A 27639-nucleotide genomic window follows, 5' to 3' on the forward strand; every position below is an offset into this window, starting at 1 on the left:
AGTTGTCGAATCACTGTGTTGTACATCTGAAACTAATGTAACATTGTGTGTCAACTATACTTCAATTTAAAAAAAAGAGGTGGGGGCGCCTGGGTGGCTCAGTCAGTTAAGCGTCTGCCTTCAGCTCAGATCATGATCCCAGGGTCCTGGGATCCAGCCCCGCATCGGGCTCCCTGCTCCGAGGGAGGCCTGCTTCTCCCTCTCCCACTCCCCCTGCTTGTGTTCCCTCTCTCGCTGTGTCTCTCTCTGTCGAATAAATAAATAAAATCTTTAAAAATAAATAAATAAAGAGGTGAGGAGGAGACTTCCTGAAATATGGGAAATAATTATACAATAAAAGAAAGGAAATTATAATTTAATTTTGGGCATCTTAGATGTAATACAACATAAAACATTAGATCAGTGTGCCTTCTTGGTCCCAAAGTGTTGGTTATTGATTAATAATCGCTATTTAGAATAACATTGGATTTGGTATAAATGACACCTTTCTATCATTGTCCTGGTAAATTGAACTGTTTACTCTTCACGGCAATGGGGTACTGGGTGGGGGATGGATAAAAGGCATTTTCTGATGTTTGGGTTTCTCTGATTAGTTAATTCATCCATTCATTCAAAAACAAGAGAAAGACTTACTGCATATCTCATATGTTCCAAATGCTGAGAATGGCCCTGAAGATACAAAGATTAAAAAAAAAATACTCCCTTCCCTTGAGGCACTCACAAGGAGTCTCATTTAGAAGACGGGCATTAAACTAAGGGCCAAGTATACTGTGGTTGGTGCGTAAGGAGTGCTGTGGGCACAGGGGAGGGGTGACAGAGTGCCAGGAAGGGCTCCCCAGAGCTGGTGATGCCTGGACTAAGTCTTAAAGGAAGACTCGTTCTTCAGTCAGACCCAGGGAATGACACCCAAGAAAATCGTGGTGGGTGTTCTTTAGCTCTTTTCCAGAACCTATTATCATTTCTTAATGTGGTCTAATCAAGATCATTAACATGAAATCCTCATTCTAAACACTGCACTGAAATCAACCTGCCAACATGTCAGTTATCCGACAGGGATGTGGATAGTCTGAAAACTGACGGTTCTGAACTTTTGGGCTTTGTAACTCTGGTCTCAGCAGAGATTTTTCTATGGTGCTTTATAGTGTACAAATTACTTAATGTTTCATTTGATCCTTTAAGGCAAGCAGAGAAACCTAGTCCTAGCCCCACTGTATAGATAAAGCAATCTCTGAGGCTCAGAGAGATTTAAAGATCTCTTCCCAGGGGGGCCTGACTGGCTTGGTTAAGCTTCCGACTCTAGATTTCATGATCTCAGCATCACGAGATCAAGCTCTACATGGGGCTTGTGTTGGGTATAGAGCCTGCTTAAGATTCTCTCTCTCTCTCTCTCTCTCTGTCCGTCCCTCGCCCCCACTCATGCTCTCTTAAAAAAAAAAAAAATCTTGTCCCAAATCACACAGACTTCTAAATAAATAAATGTGATGATTTCTTGATGGTTTGGAGTCACTACTATTATTGTGCCATGCAATAATAATAATAATAATAATAATAACTGACATTTATTTAGTGCTTACTATGTGGCAAGGTACTATTCTAAGTACTTTACATGTTTCGTTTTATTTAATACAAAGTCATTCAGGAACTTCCCTTCATAAAAGCATTTTTGGCTTTTTTCCCTTTGCCTTATCTTACAAATGAATCCAGATTGTTCACTTTCAAGGTTTTTCTGGGCAACATAACATGATTGCTTTTCTAAAAAATTATTTATTCAAGGAAGGCTGAAGTGAGTTTCTCTCAAAATTTTTTGGCCCACAATCTGCCTCATCCTTTACCTCCATACCCACTGCCTGGATTAGCCCCCTGATGTCCACACCCTAGGCCTGGCTGAGGCCGCTGATGACACTGTGTGGCTGGTCCAGGAACCAGGACTCCGAATCTTAGAGTGAGTGTCAACAGGTTGGGAGGTGAAGCTGCCCAAGGCAGGGGAGCAAGCCGGAGGGCAGCAGAAATGAAGACCGTGTGATTTGTGCACAGTGATGAGGGCAGTGGGAGTTAAGAGGGGAAGAGAAACCAGAGAACCATTTCCAGTGGGATCTCTGACTCACCACCTTGGGCTCCATTGGGCGATAAGAATGCAGGGGCTGGACCATCTCTATATTCCAGCCTTGTTCTCGGGAGCTCTTAGCAGAGCCCGGGTTCCCCTCAGGCCCCCCTGTTTCTCTGCACCTCCAGAAATCTGCAGTGGAATTACGGGCCCACCACATGTTAGGGCTGAGGGACACATGGTGATCATCCTTCTAAAGCCCTCATCATACGGATGAGGAGGTGGAAGCAAAGAGGTGAGGTGACTAGATGGAGACTGCGCCATGGGTCACTAAATGGATACTGAATGACCCAGGGATGCTCTGAAGGCATTATAAGATGCTGAAGTGCCTTCTGAATACTCAGAAAGAGGTAGGACATGCTTGGAACAGGTTGGGAGCATTTATTAAATTCCACATTATTTAAACTTGGTCAGTTGGCAGACCGTGTATCTTATCTTATATGTGGAAGCTGTGTGTGAGTCCAAGCTGGGTCTCAGAGTTTACCAAAATGGAGAAGCCTATGCCTTGGAGGGTATTTAATTCATTGGCGTTCTGTGAGGGAAATATTTAGGATTTTTAGAAAGATTTTATTCATGTATTTATGTATGTATTTATTTATTTAAAGAGTGCAAGTGGGGGGTAGGGGCAGAGGGAGAGAGAGAATCTCAAGCAAACTCTCTGCTGAGTGCAGACCCCGATGTGGGACTCAATCTCATAACCCTGAGATCATGATCCAAGCCGAAATCAAGAGTTGGACACTTAACCGACTTGACCACCCGGCACCCTTCGCCCTTTTTTTTTTTTTATTGATCATAGTGGCTATGACATTTTACTATATTGAACCTGATGAAACCTGTCATGACACCTGGTCTGTTGAGCTATCTGGACTTTTCCCATCTGGTACAAGGGACCATTTTGTTTCAGCAGCTCAGGAATTTTAAGGAAAATCCTCTCTTTACATGAATAGGGTCTGGACACATTCTCTGTCCCTGATCACCTTCACCGTGTGCTGCTAGTTGCTGAGTAAAGCGGTCATTCCAGCTCAGCTGAAAACCACAAATGATAGGGCCACAGTCTGTCCACAGGGTTATCCCATCACCGCTGAGTTCACTTTGAGAAAAGTCAGTTGTCCTTTTGTGAAGGGTGCATTCATGTCTCGGTCCCACTCTGAAGCCATAGTCATAAGCAGAACTAAATGTCGGGACAAAGGTGTCTGAATGCCATAGGTATGAGACCTGCAGTGGCCTCCCTCAGGGTGTCCCCAGTTCTTGCAAGTTCTCGCAAGCCCTGAAAAGCAGAGTGAGGGCCCTTCCTGAATGCTGAGATCTGAAGGGTGGGAGATGGAGAGAGGATAAGGGTGTGGGAGGTGCGGGGGGTGGGGAGCAAGCAAGCCTGAGCAGAGACACTCCTGGCTGCCCTGCCCTGGGGGCCTTCTCTGCCCCCCTCAACCCCTGCAACCTTCCCATCTGCCCACTTCTGGGCTTGAGTAGCCCCAGGGCCACTGTGTCCTGGCAGCTTTGCTGGTGAATGTGCCTGCACAGCTGGACGCACACAGGGCTGGGGGACCGGCGGACCGGGTGGAGGGTTGCTTTAAAAATACAGATTCTTGGCCCCACCTCAGACTTTCTGCATCATGTGGGGAGCCCAGGAATCCATTACGGTCCCAGACGGCACCTAACACAACCAGCCAGGACGCTCTGCCTGCACGGGAATCGGGACCCACTGACCTCACCTCTGCCCCACTTGTTCTGGCCGCCTCCCGTTCCAGGGTCACTCACACACAGCCTCAGCCTCCTTGGGAATCCTCCTACCGCTCCTCCATCAAGTGTCTTTTTTGGGCATCCTTCCCCTGTTTGCCCCCTATGGGCCCAGCAGGCACCACAAGCACCCACAGTCCCCAGGCCTATGTCTTCAGGGTTTTGCCATCTTGTCAGTAGACACCATGGGGAAGAGCTCCCTCCCTGGGCCAGCAGTGGAGGTGACCACAGCAGAGGAATGAAGGTGGACAAGCCCTGGTTTGCAGCCCTGCCAGACTCCACACCTGGCTGAGGGATCGCAGGCAAATTTTGCCTCTGTCATCCCCCTTTTTTAAAAATTTATAAAGTGTGGTCATCAATGCCTGCTATGCAGGGGCGGGAGGGTGTGTAGGTGAGGATTAAATGGAAGCTGGAACGTAAGTGTGAACCAGGGAGCTTGTCGGTGGCTTAACACCACGTCCCCAGGGCCTGGATGAGTGCCCAGAACAAGTAGGTCCCAGGCACCCATGGGTTCTCCCCTTGCTCCTTTTAACTTGGCATCTTTCTCACGACATGACTTTCCTCTCTGTTGCTTCTTTGTTTTCTGTTGCCCTAATCTGTGCATTTTGTTTTCTCTTCCCTTCCATTTTCTTTGACTTCATTCTTTTCCTTCTTACCTTGTTCATCTGCAGGTCCTTGCTTTTTCTAATAGTAGTATATGCATTTAAAATATAATTTTTCCTTAGAAGGACAGTTTTAGCCCTGACACTCCTTTCTACCTTGTACTCTACACAGTCATGTTGTAAGATGTAGGGAGCTGGTGGGACATCAACTCCCGGAGCCACTTCATTCACCTCTCTTTCCTTCAGAGCAGTGGTTTCAAACAAGGAATCAAGCCCTTTAGTTGTTCGTAAAATCGATTCAGTGGATTGTCACAAGCCTTTAAAACATGAAATACACAGAGACTAGGAGAAATTATTTACAAATCATCTTTCTGATAAGGGATTAATATACAGAGTATATAAAGAACTCCCACAACTCAACAACTAAAAAAAAAAAAAAAACCTGATTTAAAAATGGGCAAGGTCACCTGGGTGGCTCAGTCATTAAGCGGCTGCCTTCGGCTCAGGTCATGATCCCAGGGTCCTGGGATTGAGTCCCGCATCAGGCTCCCTGCTCCGCTGGAGGCCTGCTTCTGCCTCTCCCACTCCCCCTGCTTGTGTTCCTGCTCTCGCTGTCTCTCCCTCACTGTCAAATAAATAAAAAAAAAATCTTTAAAAAAATAAAATAAAATAAAATAAAAATAAAAATGGGCAAGGGACTTAAATAGATGTTTTCCCAAAGAAGATATACAAATGGCCAGCCAGCAAATAAAAGATCCTCAACATTACTAATCATTGGGGGAAATGCAAATCAACAGCACACTGAAATATCACCTCCCACTATTTAGGATGGCCACTAACAAAAAAATAGAAAACACATGTTGGTGAGGATGCGGAGAAGGGGAACACTTGTGCACTGTTGGTGGGAATGAAAAGGGGTGCAGCCACTTTGGAGAATAGTATGGCAGTTCCTCAAAATTTAAAAATAGAATGACCCTATGATGCAGCAATTGCACATCTAGGTATATGCACACAAGGATTGAAAGTGGGGTCTCAAAAAATGTTTGCATATTCATTTTCATAGAGGCATTGTTCATAGTAGCCATGTTTGAAGGGATGAACAATCGGTAAGCAAATTGTTGCATATTTGTACGGTACATATTTGTATAATTATTCAGCCTTAAAGGGAAGGAAACTTAAACACATGCCACAACCTGGATTAACCTTGAGAAGCTTATGCTAAATGAAATGAGCCAGTCAGAAAAGGACAAATTCTGAATGATTCCACTTACGTGAAGTATTCACTGTAGTCAAATTCATCAAGACAGAAAGTAGAGTGGTGGTTGCTGGAGGTTGGTGGAGGGGGAATGGGGAGTTGCTCTTTAATGGATATAGAGTTTCAATACTGCAAGATGAAAAAGTTCTGGAACTGGTTCCACAACAACGTGAATCTACTTAACATCGCTGAACTTCACACTTAAAACTTAAGATGGTAAATTTTATGTTATGTGTATTTTACCACAATTAAAACTTTAAAAAAATAAAGTAGAATAGACTAGAAAATGTCCAAGTGCATTGTTACAGTAAGGGTAAAAAATGTTTCCTGAACTTTTGTTTCATGGTGGTGGTGGGGGGTGTGCATATGTGCAACTGGGTATGTTCTAGCTTACAGATGTACAGTGTTTCTTAATGATGATCGTGGTAAAAAAGGAAAAGAATTTGGACAAACACTGCCAGGGACAACCTCAGACCACACAGCGCAGGGAGGGCACCAGCAATCTGTGGGGGAGATCTCCCCTCCCTGTGTGGTGCAGCAGAGAGTCCTCAAAAGAGGGGCTGCTGGTGACCTTTTGCCCCTTCCCAGGGGCTTCCTGATCTGCTCAAGAAACACTTGTTGATGTCTCTTGAGAAAAAGATAATCCAGTAGGTCTTATACATTCTTCATCTTCTCCCATTTTTCCCAAGAACTAAAATCAGAACACTCAATGGGTGTGGAAGGGAATAAAAATGACAAGTATTTAGCACACTTAGTAACGGTGGAAGGAGGGAGGGAGGAAGGAGGGAGGGAGGAAGGATGGGAGGGAGGCGTCACAGAAGGAAGGAAACAGGTGGGAATAAAGATGGATTGGTCTAGATGTTCCAGGCTTGCAGATTTTATGTAAAACCCTCTGTACCCTCAGGAAGCTAAGAGGCTCAACGGACGCTGTCCCAGGGGGAAGGGGGAACAGGGGTCCGGAAATCTCCAGTCTGGTCTGTAGAAGCGACAGGGAGAAGCACTCCATGCTGCTGGGCCTTCAAGACACTAGGTCTCCTCTTGGCAAAGGTAGAGTGGCTAAGAACTGCCCTACCGGTGTGCCCAAAGGGAGACCTTCTTTCTCTCTAGCAATTATGGAGGGGAGCCTATTGAAAGTGAAAGTGTGGAGCGTGTGTTTAATAAGGGAGCTACTATTAGCACGTGGTTATAACTTCTGTAGCGTGCTGCACACAGAAGATGCCAGAAGCTCTCCGAGTGGCTCCCAGATGAGAAGAGCATAGTCTTGCAAAGACACAGAGCTGTGGCTGAAATGCATTCGCTATGATTTACAATCCCTTCTCTTCCTGCTGTGGCGGGCAAAGTGACAACAGTGGTTTGGGCCATGAGGTGAAGAGAAAAGGCAAGGACTAGAGTGAGGGGTGGGATTCCTGATGCATCATCGCATCACCCCAAGCTCAGTACCCTCCCCTCCAAAACCTCACAAGGCTGTTGCAAAGACCACATTCCATGACACGTTCGATTGCCACCGTAGATATTAAGACAGGTGCCATGTTTGAAGAGGGGCCGTCCATTCATTCACTCAGAAACATCTGTGCATGGATACTGTGTGCAGGGAGTGGAGTTACGTCCATGGGCAAAACAAAGGCCTACCCTCATGGGGCTTACTTTCCAGTGGGGGGAAGAGGATACTGAACAAATTAGTAAATACACAGTGTCAAGGGGCGATCGGGACTATGGAGCAAAATAAATCCAAGTGAAGCGCCTGGGTTGGGAGTGGATGGGGCTTGTGTTATCTTCAGAGGTCAGGGAAGGTCCCACTGCTACTCAGGGGTATTTGAGCAGAGCCAGAAGGAGGTGAAGGAGCCGGCAATGTCTGGGGAAGGATGTCATAGGCCCAGGAAAAACGAGCGCAAGGGCCCGAAGGTGGGAGTGTGTGGGCTTCCCAGGAGGGAAGCCAGTGTGCTGGGAGCAGAGTGGGCACAGGTACAGTGGAAGGAGACCGGGAGGGAGAAGAGAAGGGTGTGGATCATGGGTTTCGTCTGATATTGTAAGGACTTTGGTGTGTGTGTGTGTGTGTGTGTGTGCGCGCGTGCGCGTGCACACAGTAAGATATACATCATATAAAATTGACCATTTTAAGCGCACAGTTCAATGACACTAAGTTCATTCCTATTGCTGTGTGACCCATGACAATCATGGATCTCCCAGCCTCCAAGCACACCCGGACCTTCCAGATACCTCTAGGGTCTGGAGAGCCTCCTGCTGTCGAAGTTTATGCCTTGCTCTTCTGTGCCTCACCTGCTTTCAGAGTATATTTGAAGGAGAGATTTTCTTGGGCCTGTGAGAGTGAGTGGTCCCTTGTGGGGGCAGAAGCTTGCCGCCCAGCTCCTGAAGACCATACTCCTTGCCCGGCCGAGCCGGCAGCCCAAGAGACTGCCTGTCATCGGGGGCAGCCCGGTTCTGCAGTCAGAGCTCTTGGCCCGGCGACATGGTGGGGTCCTATTCCTCAAGGCCTCACGAATTGGACCCTGAGTCAGAGCCCCCCCCTCTCAGAGCTGAGAGTGACTCCTGAAAAGCCAGAGAAGTACCTTTTCCCTGCATTTCTCCATAGCAGCAGTAGCCAGAGCAGCCCAGCCTGGTGCCCACAGCGGAGGTTGGGGGGCTAGGAGGTGAGCCCCAGGAAGGGTCATCAGAAAGATGTGGAGCCAGGCATCCTCGGATGGCTGACTGTCAGTGAGTGCCATGGGTGCCAGGCTCTCAGAGCTCACTTCACAGAAGGGGAAACAGAGGCCGGGGGAGGGCAAGGGAATGTGCAGGATCCATAGCCCTTTGAAGGTGGCGTCAGGTCTAGAACCTGGTTCTCCTAGGTGCCGCGGAGCTGGCAGCGCCCCACTGAGCAGCGCTGTGGCCTCACGCAGGCACCGGGGGGTCCTTGAGCCACAAGGTGCCGACCAACTTTCAAATTCAGGCTCTAGCTAAGGCTTTAGATCGGCTTCCCAGATCAAGTACCCACTTTCCCGTGTGTTTATTCAGGGCGTTCAGTGCTTAAAAACGGACCTGTCAAATTCCTGCTGGACACTGGGTTCTACTTCTGAATGCAGACGCCCCACAGCAGGGGGTAGGGGGTGCAGCAGAAGGTTCTAATCCTTCAGGAGGTTGGAGGGGTATCTCTTTCCTCTCCCCTCCCCACCACATCTGAAGGTCCTCACCTTGTCATTAGCACCTCACCATTTCTATGCACTTCCCCCATTTCCACTAACACCCCTGTCCCACCACTTGTCACCATACCTCCTGGGTGGCCTCCTCCCTAGCGACCCTGCTTCCGAGCTCGCACCCCGCAATCTCCTCCAGACAGCAGCCACAGTGATCTTTCTAAAAGGTAAGTCAGCCTTGCTTAAAATACTTTAATGTGGCATTTTGAAAGAAAGCCCAGCTCCTTCTTCCTCTGCCCCGCTTCTTTGCCTTCACTTCCCCGGCCTTCCTGCTCGCCCTGTTCCAAGCACACAGACCCCCCACCTCCCGCTCCTAGAATGTCCTAAGTGCACGCCCTCCTCAGGGCCTTCCCCGCTGCTGTTCCAACTGCCCTTCCCGACCTTTGCAGAGCCCCCGCCTCAGTTTAAAAATGTCACACCCTGGGAGAGGCCTTTCCTCATCGTCTGAATAGCCCAGTGCCTCTGAGGTAATTCTATCACACTGTCCTCTACTTTCTGCCCAGCACTTACCTCTTTTGGAAATGATTGGCCATTTACTTATTTATTCTCTGGCTTCCCCTTTACTGGCCACCTGTCAACTAGAAAGTGAGCTCTGGAGGGGGAACCCGGACTGTCTTGTTCCCACTCTGTGTCTGGCGCTCACCCCACAGCGTGGCCCAGGGTCTGAGAGGAAAGGTATTTACTGGGGGCAGAATGAGGTCCTCACATGGAGGAGACATGGTTCTGGGCTGCCCTGGGTGCCAAGAGGTGGGGCTCATTCTCACACGCAGCTGCTGGGAACCCACATCGTCACAGTCTTTCTGGAAAGCAATTTGACAGTTTGGTTCAGGAATCCTGAAACAGTTCCACACAGTGTTGGTCCAAAATAGTTTTCCTTCTGAGAGCCTAAACCAAGGGGGAAAAATCTGAAATGTAGGCAGCAATTTATGCACAAATATTAGATAAAGCTATATATGTATGTATGTGTGCACACACATGCACTAGGGGGAAATTTTAAAATTGTGTTTATTGTAAGTTTGAAGGAAAAAAGCCTATGGTGTAGTATTCAGTGATAAGAGGCATACAAAAGTGTATGTACAGCCGGATCATAGCTAATATGTATTTAGAGGTTATTTGTGCCAGGCACCGAGGACTTTACTTATATCTTCCTGCCTCCCTCCTCTCTCCCCGTGAGGCTGTTATTATTTTACTGCCTGGGAAAATGAGATTTCAAAAGATCAAGGATATTGATGAATGTGGTGTAGTTTATAAATCATAAAGTCAGGATTTAAATCCATTTCAAAGATTCCATTTTCAACCATGCTGCATACTTATTTCAGCTTTGGAAATGCTCCCTCCCCCACACCCACAGAAGACTAAGATGAAATACACCAAAATATTAACAGAGGTTGCTTCTGCATATTGGGATTATAGGAAATTTTCTTCTTTGTAAATTTTTATATTTAAATTTGTTGCTATGATGAGTACATATTATTTTCAAAGTTTTTAGTTTTATTAAAAAATAAGTTGTCACAAAGCTATAGATAAATTTGGCTTATCAATATAAAAGCAAAAATATTTCTTAAAAAAGCAATTTGAGTCAAATATGATATTTAATATATTGTGAGTAAGTGGAGTTCATTCCATTGTGAAAGGAGAATTCAACATTAAGAAAAACATTAATCTGTCACATCAGCAAGTCAAAATAGACATATAATTGTTGATAACTGTCCTGATAGGTATTTTGAAAGACATTAAGCAGAATTCAGCGACATTCCTGTGAAAGCTTCTTGTAACCTAGGGGAAAGGAAAAGTTTCCAGATATCTATTGAAAGCCAACAGCCAAATTCAAGATAAATGAGACATGCTTAACGTTAATATTATTTAGCTTTGTTTTGGAAATTTTAGCCTGTGTAATATAACAAGACAAAGCAGTAAAACTACATATTTAAGGAAAGGACAGATGATATATTTGCCTTCCTGAGAAATCTAAGACAAGTAATTGAAAAACTATCAGAACCTAATATAATAACTCAAATATACAATATACACCAATAGCTTTCTTTTTTCAATAATAACATTAGCAAACCCATTTTCCAAAAATAATGCATGGATTTATTAAAATTATTCTTAAATTATTCTTTTTTTAAATGTTTTCTTTTTTTTAAGATTTTATTTATTTGACAGAGAGAGACACAGCGAGAGAGGGAACACAAGCAGGGGGAGTGGGAGAGGGAGAAGCAGGCTTCCCACGGAGCGGGGAGCCCGATGTGAGGCTCCATCCCAGGACACTGGGATCATGACCTGAGCCGAAGGCAGACGCTTAACGACTGAGCCACCCAGGCGCCCCTTAAATTATTCTTAAATTATATTAGAAAAGTGAGTGAGAAAGAATAATAAGATCTTAAAAGAAAAACTTGAACTGCATTATTAAACTGGAGTAATTAATACATGTAGTTCTACACAGGAACAAATAGAGTCCAGAAATAGGCCCATGAATATGTGGAAATTGAATATTGGACAAGCAAGCATTTCAAATCATTGAGAAAGATGGGTTCTTAAAAATATTTATTTATTTATTTATTTATTTATTTATTTATTTATTTATTTGGAGAAAGATAGAATGAGAATGCGGGAGCAGGGGATGGGTGCAGAGGAAGAGGTAGAGAAAGAATCCCAAGCAGACTTTGCACTAAGCTTCATGCGGGGCTTGATCCCATGACCCTGAGATCATGACCTGAGCTGAAATCAAGTCAGACACTTAATGGACTGAGCCACCTAGGTGCCCCTAGAAAGATGTATTTTTTTTAATTTATCATATAATATTTGATTTGTTAACAAAAATATTTCTCTTCATTCCTGAAATATTCTATATATTTTTCAAAAAAGTTTTGATTTTTGTCCTTGACATTTAATTCTTCCATCAGTTTGAATTGGACAGTTGAGAGCAATTGTAAGGTAAGGATATAATTTCATGTTTTTTTCTATACGGAAAACCAGTTGTCCTAGCATCATGCATTGAATGGCTTGTCATTTTCTTGGTGATCTTCTGTGTCTCTTCTGGAATGTACTATTTTCCATGTGGGTGAGGGTCTGGTTGGGTCTCTCTATTCCATTTTCCTGTTCTGTCCATGTACCTCCACTCTTAATTGCTACAGCTTTTAATAAGCATTGGTATCTCATAGGGGTCTCCTATCTTATTCTTTTCCTTCAGGGATATATTTTCTGTTCTTGGGCCTTTGCTCATGGGTAAAATTTTATTTATTTATTTATTTATTTATTTTAAGATTTTGTTTATTTATTCGAGAAAAAGAGAGCAAGAGCAGGGGGAGCAGCAGAGGGAGAGGGAGAAGCAGGCTCCCCGCTGAGCAGGGAGCCCAATATGGGGATTGATCTCAGGACGTTGAGATCATAACCCGAGCCGAAGGCAGATGCTTAACCAGCTGAGCCACCCAGGGACCCCAATCATGGGTAAAATTTTAGAACCAGCTTATAAATTTCCTCAAAAACAATAGTTGGAATATTGACTGAGAACACATTCAATTTTCAAATGATTCAGGAAGAATGTACATCTTCAAGATATGAGTCTTCTTCATCATGATAAATGTGTAGCTCTCCTTTTCTTTAGGATACTTCTTTAATGTCTTCCAATAAAGCTTATATCATCATACAAATTTGCCCATTTTTGTTAGATATATTTCTAGGCAATTATATTTTTAGTTGTTATTAGAAATGAGTTCTTTAAAAAAAAAAAAACAAAACCCTGTCTTTTTCTAAATGGTCAAAGGATATGAAGGCCATACACAGAGGGAAGACCCATAAACAAAAAACATCTCAAAAATCATCAGGGAAAAAGAAATTAAAACAAAAAGATTCCATTTATCACCCATACAATTATGAAAAGTAATGCCTGATAACAGGTTTGAGAATATGGAAGAAATGGGAACTCTTAGGTATTGCTGATGGGCATACAAATTGGTACTCTGGAGACTGTTTTGGAAATTCACAGTAGAGCTGATGGAACTCGCCTTACTGCCCTGTAAGTCCACAAAGTCAATTAAAGCTACGTTGTTGAGAGAAATTCTCACAGGTGGGCACGAAGGGACATGCTCATCACGGTGCAATTTGTCATTATGAAAAAGTGGAGACAACTGCTCTTTAGTAAATAATGAATAAATGGATATATAAAATGAGGTTTATCCACTCAATGGAATAAGATAAAAATAAAAAAAGACCTAGAGATCTATGTAGCAAAATGAACAAATCTTAAAAACACAATTTTGGGGGGGCGCCTGGGTGGCTCAGTTGGTTAAGCGACTGCCTTCGACTCAGGTCATGATCCTGGAGTCCCGGGATCGAGTCCCACATCGGGCTCCCTGCTCAGCGGGGAGTCTGCTTCTCCCTCTGACCCTCCTCCCTCTCATGCTCTCTGTCTCTCATTCTCTCTCTCTCTCAAATAAATAAAATCTTAAAAAAAAAACAACACAATTTTGGGTAAAAAAAAAAAGCGCAAATTGCAAACAGGTGACATGCATTATGAAGTCATTTTTGCAAAACACACCAAGCAAAAATATATATTGTCTGTGGCTCTTTATGCATATGTCACAAAAGTACAAACTCGTACATGGTAATAGCACTCATTAACTTCAAGATAATGATTATTTTTGGAGACAGAGGAAGGGGGAAATAATGATCAAGCTTTAGTTTTATCTGTGACATAAAGAGAAGGGAGGAAGAAAAGGGAACTGAAGTAAATGTACATCATATAAATATCTGTTTGAAATTAGTGCTGTTACATTAGCGTGCTTTTCATATATGTAAAATATTCCTAATTAATATTGAAAAAATTTTAAACTAGTTGTATATTTCTACCATCTTGGGTGGGGAAGACATTTCTAAGCGTGAACACCAAAGGTAAAGATTGGTAAGAAAGATTAATAAATGGGCTAGATAAAGATGATACCCTGCTATGTACAATAAATACCATAAATAAAAAAGCAAAAGATAAGTCAAGAAAAATATTTACAATATATGTGACAAATTAATGTATGAATTAAATATATTTTTCATAGAAAGGGGTCCTGTATATCATTAAGAACATGATAAACATCTCAATGTAAAAATGAGAAGAGGATATGGACAGCCATTCATCACATGAGAAACACAGCTGGTTGATAAATACCAGATAAATATTATTAGAAAATGAAATTCAAACTATGTTATCACTGTGAGTTGAGCAGGTTGACAAAGATTTCTTTAAAATTTGATAAAAGCCACTGATGAAAGTCTAGACCAATGGGCTTCCTTCATCGCTGTGAGAATGTAAATGAGCATTACCTTTGTAGAGCTCAATCCAGCATCAGAGATGAAGATCCTTACATATACATATATGCATCTTCTTTGACTTAGTAATTCCACTAATAGAAAAACAGCTTTAAAAATACTGGACCAACGACTGAATATATATTTTACAAAGATGTTTATTACAGGTTTATTTGTAATGGTCAAAGGTTGCAAATAATTTATTTGACCAATAGTGGTTAAAAAAATTAATGTTGAGTCTGTACAATGGCATGAAGTTAATAATATTGGCCCCAAAATTGTATTTACTTATATATAGTTTACTGTACTCTTTATTGAAATAAATATATTATAATACTGTATACACCTTTTGGCCCCATTTTTTTACAAGATTTACTTATTTATTTTTAAGAGAGAGAGTGAGCACAAGAGCATGCAAGCAGGGGAGGAGTAGAGGGAGAGAACCCTCAAGCAGACTCCCCGCTGAGCACGGAGCCCCATATGGGGCTCAGTCCCACGACCCTGCAAAATCATGACCTGAGCAGAAACCAAGAGTCGGATGTTTAACCAACTGAGCCACCTAGGAGCCCCTGATCCCAGTTTTTAAAAAAGTGTATATAATCTATAAAAACTCTGGAAATTCATCACGAAAGTATTCATAGTGGTTCTCTGTATGTGGTGGGATTACAGGTGATTTTTATTTTGTTCTTTGCATGGATCTGAATTTTTCTGACTTTCAACATGCATCTATTACCCACTTATGAAAAATTAGATTAAAAAGTAAAAGACAACTTTTTAAAAATAAATTAACTTAGTATAAACAATAATAACCTTTATCAGAGAAAGTATAGAGAAATACATACTCATATACTGTGGTTTGAAATGCCTGAAGGAGGGCACCTGGGTGGCTCAGTCGTTAAGCGTCTGCCTTGGCTCAGGTCATGATCCCAGGGTCCTGGGATCGAGCCCCGCATCGGGCTCCCTGCTCCGTGGGAGGCCTGCTTCTCCCTCTCCCACTCCCCCTGCTTGTGTTCCCTCTTTCGCTGTGTCTCTCTCTGTCAAATAAATAAAATCTGAAAGAAAGAAAGAAAGAAAGAAAGAAAGAGAGAGAGAGAGAGAGAAAGAAAGAAAGAAAGAGAAAGAAAGGGAAAGGAAAGGAAAGAAAAGAAAGAAAGAAAGAAATGCCTGAAGGCTGATTTGGCAAAATAGATCAGAAGACTTCAAAGAAGGCTGATTTGGCAAAATAGATCAGAAGACTTCAAAGAAGGCTGATTTGGCAAAATAGATCAGAAGACTTCAAAGTGTTATGGTCTTGCGCCTAGCAATTCCACTTCTAGGACTTTTAACCTCAACCAAGATTAATGGGGGACACGAACAAGGATAAGGACATGAGCAAAGGGCATCCCTGCAGCATTCCTTCCGATACTAAAAGATGGAAACAGCTTGGGTGTGCACAAAAGCAATGGGTAAAATAAGTATGGTGCAACTTACTGATAAGATGCCTTGCTGCCTTGCAATCTATGCTACAGGCAAAATGGGTAATGCCAGGAGCAGATGGCCATGATACACTCGTTTTAAAGCAGGTCACCAAACAGGATGTAGATAATGATCCCAGCTTTGCTTTTTTTTTTTTTTAAATGGCAATGGAAAATTACGTACCAGAATGTTAACAGTGGTTATCTCTCTGGATGACGGTGTTGTAGGTATTTTTTGTCTTCCTCTCTACTTTCTGGATTTCCTGTAACAGAAGCAGATTACTTGTGTAAAGAGGAAAGCATATTTGATGTGATTCATAAGAGGAGGCCGAGTCCTCCAAGTTTGGATGGAGCACATAAAGGATAGAATTCCGTCACCTCGTTCATCCTTTCCAATGTTGCTCAAGGGTACATGTCCCCATTGGCTAGTTTCTTTCTTTCTTTCTTTCTTTTTTTTTTGACTTTACATTTTAAATTTTAAAATGATATTTTAATTTTAATTTTAAAATGATATTTAATGGTATTATGTATTTAAGCGTATTGCTTTGTGTTTAATCCAAACTGCACTGAGGTATGTAGAGCAAAAATGTAAAGTCTGGGGCACCTGGGTGGTGCAGTCGGTTAAGCCTGGCACTCTTGGCTTTCGGTCCTGAGATCGAGCCCCCTCTGGGCCCTGCACTGGGCTCTATGCTTAGTGGAGTCTGTTTGAGATTCTCTCTCCCTGTGCCCCTCCCACTTATGCTGTCTCTCTAGAATAGATAAATAAACCTTAAAAGAAAAAAAATTTAAAAAAAAGTAAAGTCCTCCAATCTTTTGGCTTGCGAATTTCATTCTCAAGAAGTGGGGGGGCTCTGTTAGCAGTTTCATTTATGTGAAGGGCTTCCAGACATTTTTTTTCATTTGCAAGTATATTTATACGCTGAACAAGGAGCCTGTTGCAGGACTCGATCCCATGACTCTGGGATCATAACCTGAGCCGAAAGCAGATGCTTAACTGACTGACCCACCCAGGCGTCCCTAAAGTATATGGTTTTATATTCTAAAAGATTTTTTACCTAAGCCAAGATCACAAAGATTTTCTGCTGTGATCTTTTTCTAGAAACATAATGTATCTATTCTTTTAGCAGCTTTTAGAATTTTTTTTCCTTTATGACTGGGTTTCAGCAATTTGATTATGATATAACTTGATGTCATTTTCTTCATACACGAGGTTGATTGACTTTCTTGAATCTTTGGGTTTCCGGTTTTCACACATTTGGAATTTCCATCTTTCATATCTTCAGACATTTCTTTTTCTCTTCCAGCCCTTTTCTGATGGTCCGATTATGTTTTTTGACCACTTAATACTGTCTCATTGCTCACTATAGCCCAGTTCCTTTTTCCCAGTTTTGTATCTCTCTGTGCTTCACTGTGGATAGTTTCTATTGCTATGTCCACAGGCTCACTGATCTTTCTTCTACAGGGTCTAATGTGCTGTTATTCCTTTCTAGAGGTCATTTTTTGTCTGTTTTACAGATCACATTTTTCATCTCTAAAAGGTTGATTTGTCTTTTTTATCTTTTTTTCTCTTCCTATTCTATTTCATGATTTTCAGTTATACACTTCAGTCTATTTATATAATTTGTAATGGTTGTCTTAAGGTTCTTGTTGATTAATTACACAGTCTGTAATTTCTGATTCTGTCCTGTGGATTCATGTTTCTCCTGGTTACAAGTAATGTTTTTCTGTTTCTTTGTATGCCTAGTAATTTTATTCTTTTTTTTCATTGTATAATTAACATACAGTGTTATATTAGTTTCAGGTGTACAATGTAATGATTCAACAATTCTATACATTACTCAGTGCTCATCAAAAAAAGTGTGCCCTTAATCCTCATCACCTATTTCACCCATCCCCCACCCACCTCCCCTCTGGTAACTACCAGTTTGTTCTCTGTATTTAAGAATCTGGTTTTTTGTCTCTTTTTCCCTTGGTTCATTTGTTTTGTTTCTTAAATTCCACATATGAGTGAAATCATATGGTATTTGTCTTTTCCTGACTAATTTATTTCACATAGCATTATACCCCCTAGGTCCATCCATGTTGTTGCAGATGGTGTGCCTACTAATTTTTATTGGATGCCAGGCACTGATTTTTATAGTGAATGTTGAATGTTGTTGTTTCTTTAAAGAGTGTTGGGCTTCATTATGGCACACTATTAAGTCTCTTGTGGATCACTCTGATCATTTAAAGGCTTGTTTTTTTTTTTAATTCTTGGAAATCATATCCATGTACATCAGTCTGCTTTGGACTCCTCAGCTAGCATTAAAGATAGAAATAAGATCATTAATTTGAACCAAAAAAAAAGAGTCATCACCAAGCCCAAAGTCAACTGGATTTTCTTCTATAGTATTTTCTAGGAGTTTATAATTTCATGTTTTATATTTAGGTCATGATCCATTTTTAGCTAATTATAGTGAAACATATAAGGTCCGTGTATAATTTTTTTTGGCATGTGGCTGTCCATTTGTTCCAGCACTGTTTATTGAAGAGAATATACTTTGTTCATTGAATTGCCTGCGCTCCTTTGTCAATGACTAGTTAGCTGTATTTGTGGCGGTGTATTTCTCGGCCATCTGTTCTGTTCCATTGATCTATGTATCTACTGATTCACCAATACCACAGTATCTTGGTCACTCTATCTTTATAGTAAGTCTTAAAGTTGAGTAGTGTCAGTCCTCTGACTGTTCTTCTTCAATTTTGTATTGGTTATCCTGGGGGTCTTTTGCTCTTGAAATAAACTTTATATTTTTTCTTAATTTTTTAATTTAAATTCAATTAATTAACATATAAGGTATTATTAGTTTCAGAGGTAAAGGTCAGTGATTCATCAGTCTTATATAATACCCAGTGCTCATTACATCATGCCTCTCTAAATAAACTTTAGAATCAGTTTCTTAATATTCACAAAATAACTTGCTGGGATTTTAATTGATATTGTCTTAAATCTATAGATCAAGTTGGAAAGAACTGACCTAGTAATAATATTGAGTCTTCCTGGGGCACCTGGGTGGCTCAGTTGGTTAAGCGACTGCCTTCGGCTCAGGTCATGATCCTGGAGTCCCGGGATTGAGTCCCACATCGGGCTCCCTGCTTGGCAGGGCATCTGCATCTCCCTCTGACCCTCCCCCGTCTCGTGCTCTCTATCTCTCATTCTCTCTCTCTCAAATAAATAAATAAAATCTTTAAAAAATAATAATAATATTGAGTCTTCCTGTCATTGTTCATGGAACATATCTTTATTTATTTCGGTCTTCTTTGATTTCTTTCATCAGAATTTTGTAGTTTTCCTCATATAAATCTTGTTCACATTTTCCTCAGTTTACACTTTAGTCTTTCATTTGTTTGGGATAAATGGTATTGTGTTTTTAATTTCAAATTCCAATGCTTTATTGCTGTTATATAAGAAAGCAATTGACCTTTGTATATTAACCTTTATCCTGCAACCTTGCTGTAATCACTTATTAGTTTCAGGAGAATTTTTTTGTTGTTGATTCTTTCGGATTTTCTATACAGACAGTCACGTCATTTGTGAACAGTTGTCTTTCTTCCTTCCCAATGTGTAAACCTTTTATTTCCTCTTCTTTTCTTATTGCATTAGCTCAGACTTACAGTATGGTATTGAATAGGAATGGTGGCAGTGAACATTCTTGACTGTTCCTGATATTATATATTAGTCTTTTAATGCTATTTTCTAGGATATCAGCATATTCCTTTTAAATTTATACAATATCCTGTATAATCTCTCTGAGGACACTAATTAAAGGTTTTCCTACAAGTTATTTTCTGCACTCTATCTCTGCTTTCTCCTGAATTATTCTATTTGTTTATTTTTAATCCTCTCTTTAATATTGCTCATTTTCTTCTGATTCTTTTGACATTTGGTTGACTGTTTATATTTATGCATAAAGGACATAGTTCTGTATTGATAGCTGATACAAATTTCCTCTGCAGCTATGTGAGACTGTTTCCCCATTGACCCCTTCCCTAAATAGAATGACAGACTGTTCATTTTGAGTAAGTTGTGTGGGCTCTTCTGAAGGTGTGAGAAATAAGTAAGAAGGTAATAAGATTGGCTTCCTAAAAAAGTGATACAAGGTTTGTAAAGCTAAATGTAGTGCCTGGCACCAATAATCATGTTAGTTGCTATTATTGGCCATAGTGGTCATGATGGTGGTTGTATCCAGATTTGTGAACTTAATACCTACTGGCACACCTAAGTCTTTTCCAGGCAAAAATTGCTACTTTTATGAAGCACAATCTACATGCCAACCTCTTATATACTGTATTTATTCCTTATAGTAATTATGCAAGGTAAGCATACTATTACCGTTATGCAGATGAGAAAACAGAGATTTGGAGTAAATAAATCACATTGCCTATCAAACAGCTATTAAGCAGCAAAGACAGGATTCCACACATTTCTGTGAGTTCCCAAAGTCAGGAAGTGCTCTCTCCATCACACCCACTGTGTTGTCCCTCACACACTATTACTGAGTCAGGCCTCTCTGCTATGGTGCCTCACTGGTTGATCTTTTTAGTCTTAATTGCATGCTTTTTTACTCTTATTTTAATTCAACTTGTTAGTTTCAGGCTCTCATTCCTGAGGGATTTTTCTTTTAATCTGGCTCTAATGAACAGCATACAAATTGCTGATAAAATATTTACTAAGAAAGGCTGAAGATAGAACCCTGAAGCAAGCCACTATAGTCCTTCCTCAATGTGAGATTAATCTATTGTTTAGCACTATTCAGTAAGGTGGCTCACTCAGACAAATTTGCCTGGCCTTGGAATAACAAAACCTGTCCAGAATGAGACTTACAACAGTAATTATAAATAAATGAATAACTTGAAAATCTCCAAGATGCTCTTCCTATTCTAAAATCCTACCCAAATCCACCTTTACTTGTCTATCACTCACACATAATCGAATCAGTTTCACATTCTTCACAGATATCATCACAAGTGTCTTATTTTCATTACTTCCCATACTTTGGAACAGAGTGGGATCAGTCAGACTTCAAAGCCAGGTAGAATTGGTTTTTAAATATGTGGTTCCCTGTATGGTCTTGAGCAAGTCCTTAGAGCTCACTGAACCTCAGTTTCTTTGTATGTAAAATGGAAGGGAATACGTCTGCTGTCAGGCCTAGATATACTATATATAAAGCACACAGCATCTAGCTGACTAGCTTTGAGGAAGAAGGAGTACTAGACACTGCACTAGTAATCATTAGCATTCATATTTTCATGTAATAGGCAAATCCTACAGCAAAGAGTTTTATACATTAATTTTAAATCTCTGTGTCTCTGGACATCTGTGTCTCTAGATCCATTCAATAATCACAATTAACCCCACAATGTCAGGGGCCTGAGACCTTTTTCTTCGTTTCTTTTTCTGTCTTTAATCTTTTCCAGCTTCATCTTTGAAAGCATAAAATAGAGCCAATTTTTCCAGTTCAAGTGTGTGACCCCTGCCCCCTGAAACCTGGTAGATAAAGGTGCTTCTCTGCACAGGCTCCCTTCTGTTTACACATTCCATCTCTGGGTTGTGTTTAATAAATGTTGGAGAGGTGGCTCGAAAAGACTGAATGATGGATAGTGTCCTTTTTTTTTAGAGAGAGAGAAAGTGTGTGTACATGCATGCTTGTAAATGGGGTGGGGGGTTTGGGAAGGGCAGAGGGAGAGGGAGACAATCTTAAGCAGATTCCACGCTGAGCACAGAGCACAACATGGGGCTCAATCTCACAACCCTGAGATCATGACCTGAGCGGAAATCAAAAGTCCGACTCTTAACTGACTGAGTCACCCAGGAGGCCCCAGATAGTGTCTTTTTGAAGAAGTCCAAGTCGTGAACAGACAGACCTAGGAAGATACCTGTGAGCTCAGTAGGAGAGAACAAGGCTTTAAAGACAGATGAAACTCAAATCCTTGTTCTGCACCTCAATTTCTTTACCCCTCTGCCTTCAGTGTCCTGTCTGAGGATGAGGTGGCTGATGGCAAATCTACTTAGCTCATAGGGCCATTTTGAAGTTTCTGAGACACAGTGTGTGTGAAAATGCTTTGTGAACTGGCAAGTATCATAGGGATGCTAGCTGTTATTACAGAAAGGGAAGTTATTTCCCCCATGTCAAAAACTTGCAGAAATATATTAATATGTAAGGAATGTAGGTAGGGAGGATAGAAAAATTCATTTCATTTAAAAACAAGAGGATTACTGGCAGGAAAACTATAAGCATTATTTATGAGGGGCTCATATGAAGAAATACCCAAGGTCTATAGGCCTGTCTTTTTAATCTTTTTTTGCAAGTGATACTCCAAAATTGCAGCCAAATTAAGAAAGGGTCTTTGTGAAGTGGGGTTGGTGAACTTGTCTGCATCACTATCACTGGGGACACTTGTTAAAAATGGAGACCCTGGAGCCCCACCCTGGCCCAAATATCAGAACTGCTAGGGCTGGGCCTCAGGAATTTGCAAACTCCCAGTTTGGTTGTATTGCAAACGGAGGTTGGAGACCAATTGTGCTAAGGAAGCATGATTGACTCCATCGGGCAGTAATGAACTCATGATTTGATCTTTTGTTCAATTTTTTTTAAAAGAAAACAATGCTGGGTGCCTGGGTGGCTCAGTCAGTTAAGTGTCTGCCTTTGGCTCAGGTCATGATCCCAGGGTCCTGGGATCAAGTCCAGCAACAGGCTCCTTCCTTAGCAGGGAGCCTGCTTCTCCCTCTCTCTCTGCCTGTCATTCCCCCTGCTTGTGCTCACTCTTGCTCTCTCTGTCAAATAAATAAAAACCTTTAAAAAAATGAAAACAATGCTAAAAAATTTTAGAAATTAAAAAGCAGATTAAGGTCCATAGTCCCATCAATACAAAGTACAACAGTAGTTGTATTTATGTTTTGGCATATAAGTAGCATTTTTTAATTATCACTACTGTGGGTTTTTTGAAAATATAAATTTGCATGTTGTCTCCAAATAAAGGAATTTTATTCACAAGCTAGTAATTATAACAAGAACTTAGATATCAACACGGTGCCACTTTTCCTCCTAAACACCTACCAAATTTCAAGCTTCTGTATGTCAGCAGAATCAAATGTGGGTGACTCAATCAACATGTGTCTATATTTTACTTAACATAGATTCACATGAATGCTGTCTTCCTTCCTGAAGCTTGCTCAGCCCCCTCAAACATTTTACCACTCAAAAATCTTTTCTATTAACTTCACCATGGTGGGGAGTTAATTTCCGCTGTGGAAATATTTTCACTGTACAAAGTTGAAATAGCCACATGTGTTTCTCCTCCTCACTGTGCCTAAATTGTCAGCCACTTTGACCAAGAAGCACAACCATGTCGCAAGTCATCACTGCTAGTTTGCCCCCTGAGAGGGGTTTGTACATGCCCCAGGAGCTCCACATGTTCAGCCAGGAGTTATAACTCTATATCTATTCCTATATCAGTACTGGACAAATATGCTACTAGTATTTAAAAGTATCACCCAAGGTGGTAACTGAGGTTTCTTGAATAATTCTGACATACGCTCTACAGTCCAACCAATGGAAAAAACTCCTGTTTCCTGAGCAAGTTTCCTATCTCCATGTCTCCAGAAAAGCACTATTTCTCTATATCCAAATACTCCCCAACCCTGGTAGAATTATGCGTGGTATTTTTTTTCTTTCTGATCCTTTACTTTCTCAACTCCCCACTAACAAATGTGGAAGGAATGTTGGAATTAGAGCATCAGTATTTAGTAATATTTAGTAACCCCTAATGAAAACATCAGTTGAAGTGTTGAGGAGGAGCTTGTCAATGGAGAGACCAGACCAGCATCACTTGAACCCATATCTATGTTAGCATCACTAAAGTGGTATCACCAGACAGTGTAAGCCTCCTTATAGTATATAATGTGGAGCACAATGTCCTTCCATAAGGCATCCCTACGAGAAAAAGATGAACCTGGATCTAATGGAACCCATTGAGTTAACTCTATGTAAAAGGAATAGGGAGATAGAGAAACAAATCATCATAAGGAAGCAAAATCCAAAATGCAGAACATTCTATAGGACCACCAACCTGGTTTTTACAAACTGATGGCATGAAACTAACCAAAGTGGGGTTGTGGGCTACTCCAGTAGAGGGAGAGATAGAATAGTCATATGTGATGTATGAAGCTTGTTTGAATTCTGAATACGACAAACCAACAGCAAGAAGCCATTTTTGAGACAGTTGGGGAAATCTGAATACAGATTGGATGTTAGACAATACCATGGAATTATTGTTAGCTTTGTTTGGTGTGATAACGACGTTGCAGTTATGTGAGAAATGTCTCCACATTTTAGTGATGCATGCAAAGTATGTGGAAGTGACATAGCATGTTTCAAACCATTTGTTTCATTTCATTTCAGAAAGTTTCAATCCTTTATTTATAAAGTGATTTGTCTTAATATCAAGAAAGTAATGTACAATTATTGAATGTGGGTGATGGGTATGTGGGTGTTCATTATACTCCTTTTTATACTTTTAAATGTTTCATTGAAATTGTTTTAATCTTAAAATATTACATCTGAATTGTCCTTTAAGGTCTAGTTAGTGTTTTCTTCCAGGTGGAAGTGAACTCTTCTTGCTGAGCTCACGAAACCTCTTTTCAGTATGTAATTCTGCCCACCTTGAATTGTTGTCACTTGGGTATATGTCTCACCTCTTTATCGTACCACGGGGCAGACTCCTGCTTTGTTTCCTCTCTCTGTCTGCCTGACACAGTACATTGTTGACAGTGACTGAATGAACACAAGAATATAGAGCTCTAAGAGCCAACACTACTACTATTTCATGTTCGCATGTGGAGGGAAATATGAAGTAGCCTCATTCAAGTTCAGTTATCTTGAAGCTGAGACTCAAAAAATGGGTTTCAATTCAAATTCTTTGGCTTCTTCTCTGATTCAGAGTGACAGGGCCATTACTATACTTTTCTCATCTAGGAAATGGGTGAGGCACTAATGACTTCATGGGGGCAGGACTTGGAATGCCTGGATGTTGGCAAACACTCCATGAGGGAAGAGAGAACTCACTGAAGGGAAGGCAATATCTCATCATGGCGGCGAACGCCTGGGCTGAGCCCTGGCTTTGCAGATAGGCTCACCTCTTCCACCTCAATGCTGCCGACCCATGCCTGACAGGTCAAGTCAGAAAGGTAAAGTTTTTAGCAAATAACAAGGCAAAGTTTCCAGATTGCAGACCTAGAAGCCAGTCGGAACTGGATGTAAGGCGGGCCCCACAGCTTACTAGCTGCTTGACCTGGAGAGACACTTTATGTCCCAAGTTCATCTCTCTGTAGAAAGAAAGTAGTAATGCCTATCTCACACCGTTACTGAAGAGATTACTACTGATAATTTGTATATGCGGAAAAATAGTAAATCATTTATTAAACAATGACTTCAGGCCAGGCACTGTTCCAAGATGGCCCAATAGCCTGTAATAACTAATTTAATCCTTGCAACATTCTATTGTAAACAGTTATTATCCCCAAATTAAGAGACAGAAATGTTAAGCAACTTGCCCAAGGATACACAAGTAGAAAATCGCTAAACCAGGATTCAGAGCTCAGTATTCTTGTCTCCTGTGCTGCGTGGTCTCTCTCAAACACGACAGTGTACTTAAGATGTTATAGTACCTGCTATTTAAAAAAGTAAACCAGGGGCGCCTGGGCGGCTCAGTTGGTTGCGCGACTGCCTTCGGCTCAGGTCATGATCCTGGAGTCCCGGGATCGAGGTCCGCATCAGGCTCCCTGCTCGGCGGGGAGTCTGCTTCTCCCTCTGGCCCTCTTCCCTCTCATGCTCTCTGTCTCTCATTCTCTCTCTCTCAAATAAATAAATAAAATCTTAAAAATAAATAAATAAATAAATAAAATAAAAAAGTAAACCAGAATCAAGCTGAGTTTTCTGTCATGAAACTATATGCATTCCATAACCTCATGCACGAAACTTTTTTTTTCAGCCAAATCATCCCCCTGCCTCTAAAATAACATGCCTCGTCTTCTGGAGCAGCGAGTATAATAGGTGGAGGGACCCAGAGCCATCAACAGTTTTCTGGGCCACACAGCAGCCCCATCTACATTGGCCTTTGTGCCCCTGCCCACCACCACCACCAAACATCCTGGCTTCCAACACCAGGCCCTCAGAAACCCCTCCTAAAAAAATAGGTGGGAATCCCTGTGGATCCCAGGGCCACCTTTGGGCATCACAAAACCCTGAAGAGGGAAGGCATCACCCAAGTTGCTCTGGGCGTCTTCTAGTTAATATTTATTTAGCATTCTCTATCTTCTGTTCTTTTCCTGCCCTCATCTTGTTGGTTTGCGTGACAACCATGAGAATTATATACAAGCTGTTGGTCTTGACCTTTAGAAAACCTACATATTTGTGTGTCAATATCCCAAAACATTTTCCATATGTTGCATTTGAACTTGAGCACGTCAGCTGGTGAATGAAGTTTCTCAGCATCACAGGCGCCTGCGACCGCCTGCCAGCAGCTCAGTCTTGGCAGGACAACCATTTTTGCCTGGGTATTTGTGTTTGCACAATTGGTTTAATATTTTGGTGCATTTTCCCTCTAATTTAAGACAAATAGTTGAATAGTCACTGAAATTATGCCCATAATGATGGATGAATGCATAATTTAAAAACACCTGTGAGAGGCTGAAAATAGATGGTGAAGATTTGCCAAATAGACAAGACATAGTTGAGAATTTCATAACATGGCTTAATTCTGTAGAAAACTGCTCTCTCCCCACAAAACAGCAAAATCCATTGTTTAACTTTTTTCAGCATTCACCATTGAGTATGCTTTTTCAGGAAGGCTTTATGTATGAAACAAAGAAAAGTTTCAAACCTCCCCATTTTATAGGTAAGGAGACTGAGACTCAGAGAGATTAAGGGATTTGCCCAAGTTCACACGGCTAGTACGTAGCTTGCTTTTGAGTCCAGGTTCCTTGAACCCCTGACTCCCTGCACTGCACCAGGAGTAGGGAGAAATCTGCCTGAGTGTGCCCGAACTCCAGAAGGGCACACAGCCCCCAGACCTCCCCGTTCTAGCAGCAAACCTGGAGGTTTCTCCTCTCGATGGATGGCTTCCGAGGCAGGTGGCAGCCCTCATGGAGGAGAGAACAGGGTATCTGAACCTGAACCTGAACTGTGGGTCAGGGGGATGGAGCCCCAGGCAGGGCCACCTGTGCACCTGCTTTGAGCAGCGAGTTCCAGGCAGTACTCGAGCTCCTGGCTCTGCCACCTCAGTGTAACCTTAGCGAGCCACCTTGCCGCTCTTATCTTCAGCCATAAAATGAGAATAATTGTAACCAACCTATCGATGCTTTCATGAATATCAAATAAATCATATATGCCAAGTGCTTTTCTACCTGTGAACTGCTGGGCAACTGTAAATAAAGGGTTTCTAGTTTCTCTATTTTTAGTTGCTGCCTCCACCACATCCCCTGTCAGGCTGCAGCTGTGTGTCAGGCTTTGAGCATCTCCCCTGGGGCAAACACTGACCTCCCTGCTCTGGTCAAAGTCTGCACAGGGGTGTAGAATCCATTCCAAATAAACAAACAGAAGTCCCTTGCCTCACCTTCTCGTCCTCTCGCTAGCTGCCCCCCACTACACACACACACGCGCACGCGCGCACGCACACACGCATGCACGCATACGTACACGCACACACACACACGCAACATGGATACATGCACAGGTTCACACGTGTACACCCTCTCTCCTTCCCTCCCTACTCCGTCTCTCTCTCTCTCTCTCTCACACACACACACAGACTTACACCTTTCTTCCATCCATCCTTCCCTCCTTCACCACTGGAATGGAGGCCAATGTCTTCTCGGTGCAGCAAAGCCCCTGGAGCCACCCAGGACCTGCACGTGTTACACTTTGGTTTTGCATGGACTTCTTCATTTCCTGGCTCCGCC

General features: G+C 41.8%; 1 protein-coding gene and 1 long non-coding RNA gene across 6 annotated transcripts in view; one reads left to right on the top strand and one right to left on the bottom strand.

Moving 5' to 3' along the window:
- BLK (BLK proto-oncogene, Src family tyrosine kinase) overlaps nucleotides 1-27639 on the top strand; it is a 70837-nt gene that overhangs the window by 16833 nt on the left and 26365 nt on the right. Inside the window, exon 1 of one of the 5 annotated variants that reach the window (XM_028114219.2) lies at nucleotides 8925-9056. The exons of the other annotated variants lie outside the window; for them this stretch is intronic. The gene's annotated coding sequence lies outside the window, so the exon portion shown is untranslated. Of the gene's footprint in view, nucleotides 1-8924; nucleotides 9057-27639 lie in introns of those variants that run through there. 5 annotated transcript variants of the gene reach the window in all.
- Nucleotides 10474-27551, bottom strand: LOC114217383 (uncharacterized). Its single transcript, XR_015767766.1, has 4 exons — nucleotides 27495-27551; nucleotides 25348-25554; nucleotides 15829-15907; nucleotides 10474-10665 (listed from the first exon to the last, which is right to left on the bottom strand). It is a non-coding gene; the product is annotated as an uncharacterized LOC114217383 (long non-coding RNA).

This window comes from Eumetopias jubatus, unplaced genomic scaffold (assembly GCF_037043125.1).
Source record: "Eumetopias jubatus isolate StellerSeaLion01/CBP00866 unplaced genomic scaffold, mEumJub1_p1.0 scaffold_2, whole genome shotgun sequence".
Lineage (NCBI taxonomy): Eukaryota > Metazoa > Chordata > Mammalia > Carnivora > Otariidae > Eumetopias > Eumetopias jubatus.